The sequence below is a fragment of the Phoenix dactylifera genome, unplaced genomic scaffold, assembly GCF_009389715.1.
Source record: "Phoenix dactylifera cultivar Barhee BC4 unplaced genomic scaffold, palm_55x_up_171113_PBpolish2nd_filt_p 000636F, whole genome shotgun sequence".
Classification (NCBI taxonomy): Eukaryota; Viridiplantae; Streptophyta; class Magnoliopsida; order Arecales; family Arecaceae; genus Phoenix; species Phoenix dactylifera.
In genome coordinates, this window is record NW_024068028.1 from 191,174 (window position 1) to 204,053 (window position 12,880).

The 12,880-nt window shown below is 42.4% G+C and overlaps 1 long non-coding RNA gene across 1 annotated transcript; it reads right to left on the reverse strand.

Annotated features, from left to right (window-relative positions):
* Nucleotides 1-1,690: 1,690 nt before the first annotated feature.
* Nucleotides 1,691-9,295, reverse strand: LOC120106793. Its single transcript, XR_005508822.1, has 3 exons — nucleotides 7,988-9,295; nucleotides 2,684-3,669; nucleotides 1,691-1,939 (listed from the first exon to the last, which is right to left on the reverse strand). It is a non-coding gene; the product is annotated as an uncharacterized LOC120106793 (long non-coding RNA).
* Nucleotides 9,296-12,880: the final 3,585 nt, after the last annotated feature.

A 12,880-nucleotide genomic window follows, 5' to 3' on the forward strand; every position in this document is an offset into this window, starting at 1 on the left:
TGTAGTTAAGAGGGGATACAAGATGACACCGGACTCACAAATATCAAAATTGAGTCTCAAATATTCCAAAATAATACTATTCCAAATAAATAAAAAATGAAAGCATCTAATAATAGTTAGTATATCATCAGGTTATTTTGGATAACACCAATCTTGCTGTCAGATCTGTTTTTACTTCTACAACGTCGTTCAGGCAAGAATTTTTTATTCATGGATTTAACAACATCTAGGGATTTTAAAACATCCCTCTTTCAATGAGGAACTTGTTAATCGGGTCTGAGGAAGAGGAAACACTGCAACAAAAATGGCCTTTGGTAACAATCAAAACACGTTATCTGAAATCCCAAATGTTGCCGGAAGATTTTGGCAGTAATTTTCTTTCTTTTTTTTTAGTAAGTCGGCCTCTAACTACACTCCACCGTGAGATAGCCCAGAACAGTCAGTAAAAACACGATCTAATGCTAGCGGCACATAATCGAAAATACTCCAAAAGACACTCCCAAAGTGGTAGGTTGCAAAGAAGGCGATCCAATTCGTTGCACAGTTCGTCTTTCGAAACACATGCAAAGCCTGAAATTACTTTAACTTCTCTACGAGTCGCCAAATATCCTGGAGTAGTGGGTGCAGCTCAGACCTGATCTGCCGGCTCCGGATCCAGCCGGTCACTGTAGCCGAGTCACCCTCAAGGAACACATGTCTAGTACCGAAGTGCACTCTAACATAGACGAGGCTTTCCCACGCCGTGTGCAACTCTGCCATGAGAACGGAACTATCAAATATACGCCGACCCCCAACTGCAATCATTCTGGAGTTCTAGTCTCTGATCACAAAACCCACGCTGCATCTACCAAACCGCCCTCTGATATACTGCCGTCGAAATTTATCTTAAAGAAACCAGGGGGTGGGGGCTCCCAGAATACCTGCAGTAATTTTCTGGCCGTTGCCTAAAATCAAAGGCAATGAATTTTTAAATTTAACACAGTGGACAAATAGCTGGTTGCCTAACATAATCTTAGGTAGCGGTTTTTGCTAACTAAAGAAAATAACTGTAACAGAGAAAAGGCCGGCGTTTTTTTTTTTTGGCTTTGCCATAGTTTTGAGATTCTGGCAACGGTTTTCCTTTTATAGGCAATGGTTTTTTTGGAAAAATTGACAATGGTTGTTCATTTTATGCAATGATTTATTACAAGTTATGGTCGTGGCTATTAATTTTTAGGCAACGGTTTTTTTAAAGGATTTGGCATTGCTTTTTTCATTTTAGACAATATTTTTTTGAATGTTTTTGCAACATTTCTTTTTATTTCAAGTAGCGGTTTTTTATATTTAGGCAACAATATTTGTAGGTTTAGATAGTAGTTTTACATGCTTAGACAACAGTTTTTTTGTATTTAGTTGGTTGTTTTTAATGTTTAGGCAGCGGTTTCAGATTGTTTAAGCAACGATCTTTAAGAGGTTTTGCGCAGCAGTTCTTTTGACTAGAAGGGTCGGGTGTGTTAGAAGTTTTGGCAGCATTTTTTTATATTTAGATAATAGATTCCAACTGCTGCATATCCCATTTCAAGCAACATTTCATAACCATTGCACATTCCATTTTTGTGTTTATGCAATGACTTGTAACAGTTTTAGCAATGGCTATATACTGCTGTATATTATTTGCACAACAATCTATATTTTTCAAATATCATTAAATGATAATAACACATAAAGATTGAAATTATAGTTATAAAATACATTTATCACAACAAAATCTTAGCATTGTAAGAACACAAAATGTAGTCCACAACTTCATATACCATCAAAGTTCAACAATCAAAGTCCAAAAGAATATAAAAAACAACATTCAATAATCATAGTGTCTCTGTCTCCCTCAATGATCCTCTCTATGCTGTGATAAATGATGCTCTCCCTCCGTAGCATCATCTCCCCTTGCAGTGTGTCCCTATCAGGAATGAAAATGAAATCATATAAGATACGACATTTAACAATCAAAGTCCTAAAAAATATAGGTTTACTATATAAAATGAATTTTTTTTAGTAAATAACAAAAATATTTTGTTACATAGATAGTTAATTCAGACATACTTGTAAAGAAGATGGATCATGTGCTCTGGTTGAAGATGGTTCATGCATATGTGGCATCCTAAAAGTTTTATTAGCAGCTGATGCGTTCACAAAAATGCTTTTGCGAAACTAATCTCCCAAGTATAAGAGAATCGTACAAGTAGTAAATTCTCGGGAGTCCGAGGTCGAATCCTCAGGGAACGAAATATATATGAGATTATTTAGTATAATTTCAGATTAATTAATTTAATAAATTTGTGGATTAAGATGATGTTTTGCAAATAGAAAATAAATCAGTAAATAGAGAATTGAAGTTTGGATAAATTAAGATGGTGTAGGGATCCAGAATCTCCTTTGATAATATCAAATTTATGCGATAAATTCTATAATTCTTTTGTTTTTTTAAGAATTATAAGCAGATAAAAATTTAATTATGGAGTATGTTCTTGATAACACGAATTCTCTTTTTAAGTATTCAATGTGCCTTATAACGTCAACGATGAATCAAATAATCGAGAAAGACATGTATCAATAAGCATAAATCATAAAAAAAATTTCAATATATAAGAATCATGGCATAATCAAAAAGATAAATCGTATAAAGCAAAGGAGTAGAATTTACATCATGAACTCGGTACATCAAAGGATCTTCCTTCACCCATCACCTAGGACTTTAGCCCTCCATAATAGACATTAGCTTTCCCATATTTTTTTCCTATTCTTTTCGGAAGCAGAGCATGCCCTGTTTCTCTTTTTTTTTTTTTTTCAATGGCAGAGCCCCTGTTTTCCTTTCCAAATGAGAGATAAGAGACCCTTTCCCCCAGCCAAGCGAGAGATATCAAGCTGGCCTTCGATCCCCTTCTCGCACGCGGTGGAGACGGACGGATAGGATGAATCTCGGAAGATCGCAATCGCTTGCATCGCGGACAACTGGGAACACGTGAGAATGGGGCACGGATGCTGGGAGGTTTGCAAGCGGGAATGGAAGATCGCAGCACCTTGGATGTGGGAGAATCGCGCGCAGATGGCTGGATCGCGATCGCGGAATCTGGGATGCGTTGCAGAAGGAGGAATGCGCTGTGAATCACGGAAGGAATTTGAGGAGGCTGGAACGTGGAAGATTGTGGATGCACTCGGAAAAACGCGATCGCTTGCATTGTGGGATCGTCCTGGATGGCGAAGATGGAAACTGGGACGCAGACGGACGTGGAGGTTGAGACGCGGATGAGTTGGACGCGAATGCTGGGAAGCTTCACGGGATGCTGGGTGGATGCTTCGCGGACGGCTGGGAGGCGTGTGAGACGGGCGGATGAAATCTGGATGAGCAGAAGCGAGCTGATCATAGGAGATTCACATGCGGACGGCTTGAAGGAGCTGATAGCATGGCCTTGGATGCTGTGGATCACTCGCTAGAGAAGAGGATGGGCTGCACGAGGGCTCCATCGAGATGAGATGCACAGGCTGCTGGAAATTGGTTGCAATGAACTGGATGGCTGAACTTAGCCTCCTTCTAGTGTGCAACTGGGGTTGAACCATGCGGTTGGCTGGTCACCTGCGGTGATGCATCTTTTGGACTCAATGCGCATTTTAGCTTTGATTTACGATCACCTGCACCCCACAAAAATATAATATTAATGCACTTTTATCATTATTTGTTAGCAATAATACTAATTTAAGTGATGTGTAGATCGCACTTTTGTGCTCTTATCAGCAGCATCAAAAGAAAAGATCAAACCATCATTGCTCTACTAAGTTGTGTTAGCATCATTTGGAACCCATAAACCATATGTTCTCTCTCTTGATCACACTTTGAAGCCATGTCTGCTCTCTCTTCATCAAATTTCTTTTACATATCTTTTTATATAATTGTTGGAGAAAATATTGGACACCTCAACCTCAGGCCAAATCTTCCTCTACGACCTCAACCAAGGAGCCGATCAGTCGAGGAGCCATCAATTGAGAAAAACAATCAATACGTGTCAACAAGGACTGACAAAACTAAAACCAACAGCCCTAGTGGCCCATAGTCCTAGAAGCACGGTTGCCTATGATAAGTGCTTAATAATTCATAATTTAGTTATCTTTCCGTAGCACTTATCAATGTTCGTAAACTGATAAATACGTATTTTACCACGAAATTTAATAATCATTAAAATAAATTTAAAATATGGTAAGAAGAAAAGAATTCTTTTTTTGAACCAGATTCTGAACTTGTTTCTCTCTTGGTTGCAATCTTTCATGAAAACTACAGGAAAACATATAAGGAGGAGATTGTGTTGACTCGGTTTGGTAACCTGATGGAGTTGTAATCAAGCTAAGGTTATAATTAAATGGGTTTTGGTCCTGATTCGATCGAAAGTTATAATTAATTTTGTATGGAAAAAAGGTTTGATTAACCTTTTTTATTAGGTCACGGTCCTGTTTTTAGTCTTGTCTGGTCGAGTTCGATCTGAAGCAGCTTAGCAAGAATTAAATTTAAATGACAATGGGCTCAAGGACAAGTCAACCATCATGACCCACCTCAAATCCAAAGCCAATTCCCAACCAATCCCATTCCTTTCCTGCGACCACTAATCCAAGCTTCCTAGGTGAATCCTCATGCGATCCATCACCCCCCGTGTCTATCAAAACTCCCAGGCTCAAATCCACATTTTTTTTGCGCCCAAAAAAAAACCCTTCCTAGATCAGCAACCATCCAACCTAACCTTCCACTCTTTAATTCACAGCGCCGAAATAGGGAGCTCTTCCCAAATCGGCCAGCCATTGATTCCATTCCTCTCGCAATGCAACTCCTCCACGCGGTGTAGCCAGTGATGCAGCACCTCCCGTCGATCCAGCAGCCAGCGATGCAAATCCTCCATGCGGTGCAGCCGGCGACCAGCTCCTCCGCGATCACCGTGCGTGCAGCCAGCATCCCAGACCGTCCGCTCGTCCCAGCGCGTTCACAGCAGCAGAATAATAACAACACCTCCCGCGCACAATCCTCCGCTTCTATTCTCTCCGTAATGCATCCAAGATCCCGGCAGTCCAGCCTCTTCCGTCGTCCATTACACACCCGGATCCACCTCCCGGAACTCCAGCACCCCAGCAAAGCCGCAAGAATCGGTCCGAATTTCCTCACGCGCCCGTTTCTCCTTCAGCCAGCATCCCGGATGATCCGATCCCACGGCCATCTCATCTCCTTCCGTCCGCACATCAGCCTCCCGTCGATCCAGCAGCCAGCTCCATTGATCCGGTCATTCAACCCAGCGCTCCACGGATCACGCTTTCCTCCCGAGATTCAGCCATTCTTCCTCTTCGTCCGCGATCTGCCCTCCAGCATCCCGCCCCGGAATCAGGCCCATGACCTCTTCTCCCTTCCCGAATGAGCGCCCCAGACGAGTATAAAGAGAGAAGGATGGCCATCGGCTTGGGGGAGCTCGGTTGAGGGAAAAACAGGGGAGCTCTGTTTCGTAGTGAAGAAGAAGAGAAGAAGAAATAAAAAAAAAAGAGAGAAAGGAGGGGGAAAGAGAATATTTTGTGATATTTTGTGAAGAATGAGAGGGGAAGACTTTCACTTGAAGATGGGAGGTCGTCCGGAAGCCATGCTCGGCTAAACGTTTAGTCTAGGACTGGATGAAGCCCTAGCAATGTATTAGGGCATTGTAGTTCTTATTTTCTTTATTATTTTGGACCTTGTTTAAATTCTTATCTTTAATGAAATATTTCTTTTATGATATTTAAACCTTGAGCATGCCATTTACTATTCATGTTTGCTAAAGTAGTCTAAGATGATTCATGCCTAGAAAGATGAGGTGTGCTGCACCCTAGATTAGCATACTTAGGTAGACACTTCATGCTATACCGAAGATGGATTTTCCTAAAACTCTTTAGGTTTTTATTTTAAAAGGCTTGTAGCCAAATTGCATGCCTCTCCAAAAGACAAAAATTAAGAACACAGTCCCTGATGCAATGCTATGTGGTGGATTTCAAACCCTAGATCTATCTACTCTGATAAATTTCAATTCGCACTCATAGTTTAATTTAGTTAAATCAAGTTAGCAAATCCTTCTTCTTGATTTATTTTTTTTTAAAAGAAAAATAACTTATTCTTCAATCCCCGTGGACCGACACTCGTAATCACTATCCTACAGGATACGTGCTATTGCGTGGTTTATTTTTGAAATTGAAAGAACCGATCAGCCTATGCCCCACCGGTGCTGCCTGCCGTCCACGCGAATAGGCATCCACGCCTTAGCTGTACTACCGGCCATTATCTGGCATCATTGCATGCCATGTTAGGCCAGATAACAAAAAAATGGGTACTCATATATAAAGGGGTAGCCTGGGGGACCTTAGGTACATATGCTATATTACTCACAGAAATCACACTCCGCTGAAATTCTCTTCCTTCTATATTGTTGCTCGTTATTCTAACTTAGACATCAGAGGGTTTTCCGCTGGAAACTCTTCGACAAGCGGACATTTTGCAGGCCATCTCCAAAAAAGATCCACCCCCCGCACCTCGGCCACTTAACTCGTCCCAAGCCAACCTCAAGGTCATCAGAGCTGCTCTTTAACCTTAGCCAGGATTCGATGGCAACAAATTGATGCTAGAAGGAGGGCACCTTGCCCCAGTAACATCAACATCCATTGAAGAGAGGGACAACTAGCATGAATCATGAGGATCCCATAATGCGTCGCATGCTTTGCAACGCCGCGCTTCGACCTCCCAAGGATTGTTGCGAAGCCCAGAAGCTGCTCTGCTAGAACAACCCACATCACTCATGGACAATAAGCAATTCAACCAGCTCGTTCGACAGGTGCAGACGCTGGCTACGGAAATCTAGGGCCTGCAGCATGTAGTGGCATGATCGGAGCTGATCCAGCCAGAATCTGACCAGCCCAGCCACCACTCTCAATCATCAATGCATGACATGTGCCTAGTCAGCCATCGCTCTCAACACCAAGACTAGGAGAGGTCTCACCGAAGCCAGTGTACTCTATGGAGCAGTCCCGGCCAAAATAGAAAACGACATACTTGAAGCCCCCATTCCGATGAGGAGTTTGTCCAAAGCCTCTCGTCTTTTTGCCTCATGGAGCCCTCGCCCTAGCGAGATGCCGACCTCGATAGGAGAATCAAAAAAGTGGCCCGACAGATTCAGGCCCTCAGAGAATAAGCTCTGAGGGCAAACAATGACCTCAACTTTTTCTCAGAGCTCCTGGCATATCATGAAGGAACCGAACCCACCTCTACTCAAGATGCCCAGGTGGAGCTGTATGACAATGCCACCAATCTCCTAGATCATTTGGAGAGCTTCATGGCTCTCATAATGCTACACGTAGCCACTGATAGTCAATTTTGAAGACCACGAAATAGCACGTATCTGGTAGGATAGTGATTACGGGTATCGATCCACAGGGATTGGGGTACAGTTGTTTTCTTAAAAAAATATTTAAAAGGAAAAGTTTGGGAAGAAAATTAAACTAAGAAATTTAATAATAAAAAAATATAATTAAAATAATATCAGTTTAGGAGAAATCTAGGGCAAGAAATTTACCACTAACATCGGAACAAGGGTTAATTGTATTTCAATTTATTTTGAATTAACATGCAAATTAGCTACAAGCCTAATAAGCATTTAAATAGAAATTCACAAAAGTAATTTAAAAATAATCCATCTTCAGTTGGCATGCAATGTCTACCCTAATCTAAGGTGGCAGCACACTGCATCTTTCTTAAGCATGAACTATCTGATTTTTACTCAGTGATCATGAAGAGCAATTGTATAAACACCATACTTAAAATCACAGAATTCAAATATGTAATTAAAGAAATATTCATTAAGATCAAAGAAGTTTATACAATTTCAAGAATAAAAAAATAAATAAATAAAACTCGTGTCCCTTTGTTACGGTTACATCCAGCCCTAGTGAAGAGATTAACCTTCCATGAAGAGTTGAACAGCTGCACTGCAGGGGGACTTCATGATGATTGGCTCCTTCCTCTCGTCGGCTCCCTCTCAACAAATCATCATCTCTTCCTTTGGGAAATCATTCCCAAAATACCCAAACTCTTCTCTGCCTTTCCTCTTCTTCCCGTGGGAACTTGGCCTGTGAGAGATCTGGAACCAAACCCCAGCTTCTTCTTCTCCCGATGGGGAAAAGGAGGAATTAATCCCTAAGGAGAACTCTCCTCCTTTTATAGACTCAGCATCCCCTCTCTTTCTTTCTCTGTATTGATCCGAATGGGAAGATAAACTCGTGGAGGTTTGATCTGATCCGGATGATTGCAATATCCAATCTGGACGTTGGGAAGAAGATGCTGGATGCTTGATTTACGAAGAGGATTGGGCGCATGGGAAGAGGCAGATGGTTGGAGGTTAAGATTGGATCCATAGATAAGAATGAACTCGGTTGGGAAAAATCGGAAGGAGATTGTTCCGGAGGAAAGGGATGCGAGAGAGAATGATGATGCTAGATTCGGCTGGAAGAGGAGCTGGGATAGAACGTAGGATGGTGTTCTCGGCTGAGAGGAAGCAATCGGTTGGGAACAAGTTGGGTTGTTCACGGGATGAGGATGAATACGGAGACGTGTAAGTTGAAACAGGGGATTATTCCGTGGAGGGGATCGAGATGTGAAGATGTGATCGAGAAGTTCATCCGGCTAGCCACGGGATACTTGGGCACGGAACAGGGGATTCGGATGAGATGAAGATGCGTGAAACAAGGGAGAGACGTTGGGATCTCGGCTGGGGGGAGCTGGATCTATTCGTGGACGTGGAATCCGAAGAAGGTTGGTTGATTCGGCTGGGAAGGAGTGAAGAGCCGTGAGCTGGGATTTGATCTTATCCCGTGGAGATGGAACCAATTCCGAACGGGAAGAGGAAACGAATTCATGAGCTGGGAACAGGGGATGCGGCATGACGTGGGCGTTTGAGAGGATTACGGAGAAGATGGGATTGGAACTTGGTTTCGAAGCAGGGGATGGCTGGGAGATGTTCCTTGAATCGCGGACGGAACGGCATTAGCTTCATTCGTGGGACACGGGAGGAAGCTCGGAGAGCTTGGGACGTCGGGATCAATCAGGAAGAAGCTGGGATTTGAGTTGATCCCACGGGCGAAGAGGAGGGGAGATGAGCTGGGGCTCTCTACCGAAATGCCAGGAGGGTGGAGGCAGTTTTGTTTGACGTGGAACAGGGGCTGAGCTTGCCCGTGGATGATGAATAGGAAGGCTGGGATCAAACGCGAATGCTGGGCTGTTTGGTAGAGAGACGTGGAGGAAGATGGAAACAGGCGTGATGGGAAATCTGGAGGTTGGGATGTGTTGCCCAAGGTGACAAGCCAAGAGGGGGGTGGGGGGGGGGGGGGGGGGGGGGTGAATTGGTTTCTCTTGATTTTTACTATCTTACTTCTGTCAATTGATGAGTGAGTGAAATTAGAACAATGCACAATACAAACACACAAGAAGTATACTGGTTCGGTGCTCTCCTAAGCACCTACGTCCACTCCCCAAGCGATCCTTTGGGAGGAATTCACTATAATCCCGCGGATTACAGTTGGATTGTTTTCCGGGCTCACAATCCAAAAACCTTTACACTTTGGTTTTCCGGGATCACCAAGAACCTATGTTGGTTTTACGGGCTCACCAACGAACCTTCACAATTGGTTTTACGGGTTCACCAATAAACCTACACCGTTGGTTTTGCGGGCTCACCAACAAACCTTTACAAGGTGATTAATAAAAAGAAAGAAGAAAGTTGAAGCTCCTAGATGAGCAAATATAACATATATAAGCTACAAAGAAGAGTTTAGAGAATAGTTATCGCTTGATGAGACTTCTCTCTTCTTTGTCAAGAATGCTTCACTCTTCAAGGGTGGATGGAGCTCTTAATATCTCTTGAAATCTGCTCAACCACTTCCTTTTGACTCTTGAATGAAGCACTTGGATGAAGAAGATTAGGGCACTTGTCTTTCTTGTGTAAGCTTTGATATTTTGCAAAAAGGATGTTTCCTCTATTGAATAGTGTCACTTTAAATAGTTTCCTTCATCCATTGGACAAGCCCCAATGGTTAGAATTCAAAAACTAGCCGTTACTCACTGTTGGGAGGTCAAAAAGTACTTCTGCAGAACTAGCCGTTATGCTTCTGCCCGTGCTTGGGTTGACTCAACTTTTACTGGGGTCGACCCAACTTTCACTTGGGTCGACTCAACTTTTACTGGGGTCGACCCTCTCAGAACCACAGAACCTTGCATTTCAGCCTTCCTTCACTTGGGTCGACTCAACACCTTTTTGGGTCGACTCAAGGTTCAGTTGGGTCGACTCAACTTCCACTTGGGTCGACCCTCTCAGGGTTTCCAGAGAACCTATTTTTGAATGTCATTGCCTTTGGGTCGACTCATGTTAACTTGGGGTCGACTCAAGTTTGGATCGACTCAAGTTTCATTTGGGTCGACCCTCTCAGGGTTTCCAGAGAACTGTTTTCTTGAGGCTTGAGGATTGGGTTGACTCATCCTTTTCTTGGGTCGACCCAAGTACTGTTCATCCGTGCCATTTTTGCAGAAGCGTGCCAGATGGTTTCTTGATGTGCCGGGGTCGACTCAATCAATCTTGGGATCGACTCAATCAATCTTGGGGTCGACTCAATCAATCTTGGGGTCGACTCAATCCACACTTTGCTGCAACTTAAGGTTAGATTCATCCATATAATCAATGAAATAATCTTTAAACAATTTTGAATATATGTCATGGTAGTGCTACATACTCCAAACAATGAAAATTACTATTGTCCACTTAAGAGTATGTTTCACTTGAAACTTTGCTGAATTAGAATTTAGAATTCACTATCCCTTTCCTATCACAAATTTTATCTCATTAATAATCATTGAATACATCTTAATCTCATTATCCTAATATATCGAGAGTGACAGACTTATTAATGATGTATCGAATTAACTTGTAACATACTCTTAATCATTGTATTAATCATCAAAATACCACTATCATCCTCAATCTCTCCCTTTTTGATGATTACAAAATATTGAGTATGAGCCTATTGATACTTATCTTAAAATTAGTTTTAGAAGGGCTCAAGTTGCTGAATTTCAGCTTTTCAAATTTGAGAGTGAAGTCTCCCCCTATTTCATCCAAATGTTTCCAATTTGACCTTTTGAATTACTCCCCTTTTCTTTTATATTTCATTAAAGATGAAACTTCAAAAATTTGAGATAAAGCATGAGTTTCAGATTATGTATCGAGGTGTGAAAGGTATGTGCCAAATTCTGAAATTCTATGTGCCAAATTTTGAAATTCGATTTAAATCTTAGACTTTAACATTTTCATTGTTACAAATTGCTCCCCCTTAAATGTATACTCTTTCCTATTATAATTTTCAACTTGTTTGTCAACTTATTTCTCTTTCCTTGCTTCTCCCCCTTTTTGTTATCATCAAATAGGTGCATGGGAATAGATAAGTAGACACAATAATTAACAAACATTTTAGTTTCATTGATCAAAATGGAACATTGTAGTACAATAATGCCAAAACAAAACAAATACAATGTTCCTCAATCAAAGTACAAAGTACATGATCAACACAAAATACATATGAGAACTAGATACATATCCTAGGCTCTAATCATAATGCTAATATCAGCCTAGGGGGTATCTAATGGCTGTGATCTAGTTCTCATCCTCCTAGCATAAGTGGCGAGGGGAGGTCGAGCCTGATGGGACTGAGTCTGGCGTGGAGCTCGGTGAGCTGGATGACTCTGTGCCGAAATCTCTGACTCAGCTGCCTGGGGCACAGATGGTCCATGAACCTCTCTCTCTCTCCGTAGAGCTCCTATCTGCTCTCTAAGATCGCTAATCTCAGCAGTCATAATATCCAATCTGCTCGTCAGTCCATCAGTGATAGTCCTCGCCTGAGCTGACATAAGCTCAGTCATCCTACTCCAAAACTCATCTGTGTATCTCGCAGGAACAGATGACGAAGGTCCAGCCTCTAAAGGTGCTGTAGGATGATCCGTAGGCTCCTCATCCCCAGGGATGGGGTCTCCAATCTCTGGTGCATCACCCTCTGGTGCATCACCCGGAATCCCAGCTCCTGCACGTACCCACTGCCCGTTCACCTTCTCATAACCCATGCGAATAAGGAATCGTGCAGTGTATGTGTCAGTAAATAGTAGATGCCTGGAGATCTCTCCCTCTACTGATATATCATGCCGTCGGAAGATCAGGATGAGTATCATACCATAAGGCAGGGAGACTCTAGAATTGCATATGACCTTTCTCATCTGCCTGAGTATCATAGCTGGGAGATTCAGGGGAATGCCCTGAATAATGTGCTCCATGACGACCAGGTCTCGCTCAGAAATGAGATCAAATCTTCCGCTTTTCGGAAACAAAATCCGACCTATGAAGTTGTGCAACAACCTCATTTCAGCTGAAAGAGAGCTTGCTATTACATTTTCTGAATAATCAAAGTCTTCATTCTCAAGAATCAACTGCAAGGCTCTCAACTTATTTTCGGGCTTTTCTAGAGTTGCTCCTTTGCAGGGGAGATGAAGCAACTCACTCAAACTCTCTTTTGAAACCCTAACTTTTACCCCTCGGACTTCAGATATAAGCCCTCCCATTTCAGTTTTCAGGAAGGCATAGAACTCACGAACCAATCCTGGGTAGATCACCACATCTAGGGAGCAAAGATACTCCCATCCTTGCCTTCGGATCCATTCCCTCAAACGGAACCCTTCTTGATCCAAAAACTCGGAGTGGATCCTTCTCCTCGTGGTAACCGGTCTCCCCGTAAATTTCGCAAGTTGGACTGAAGGGGAGGG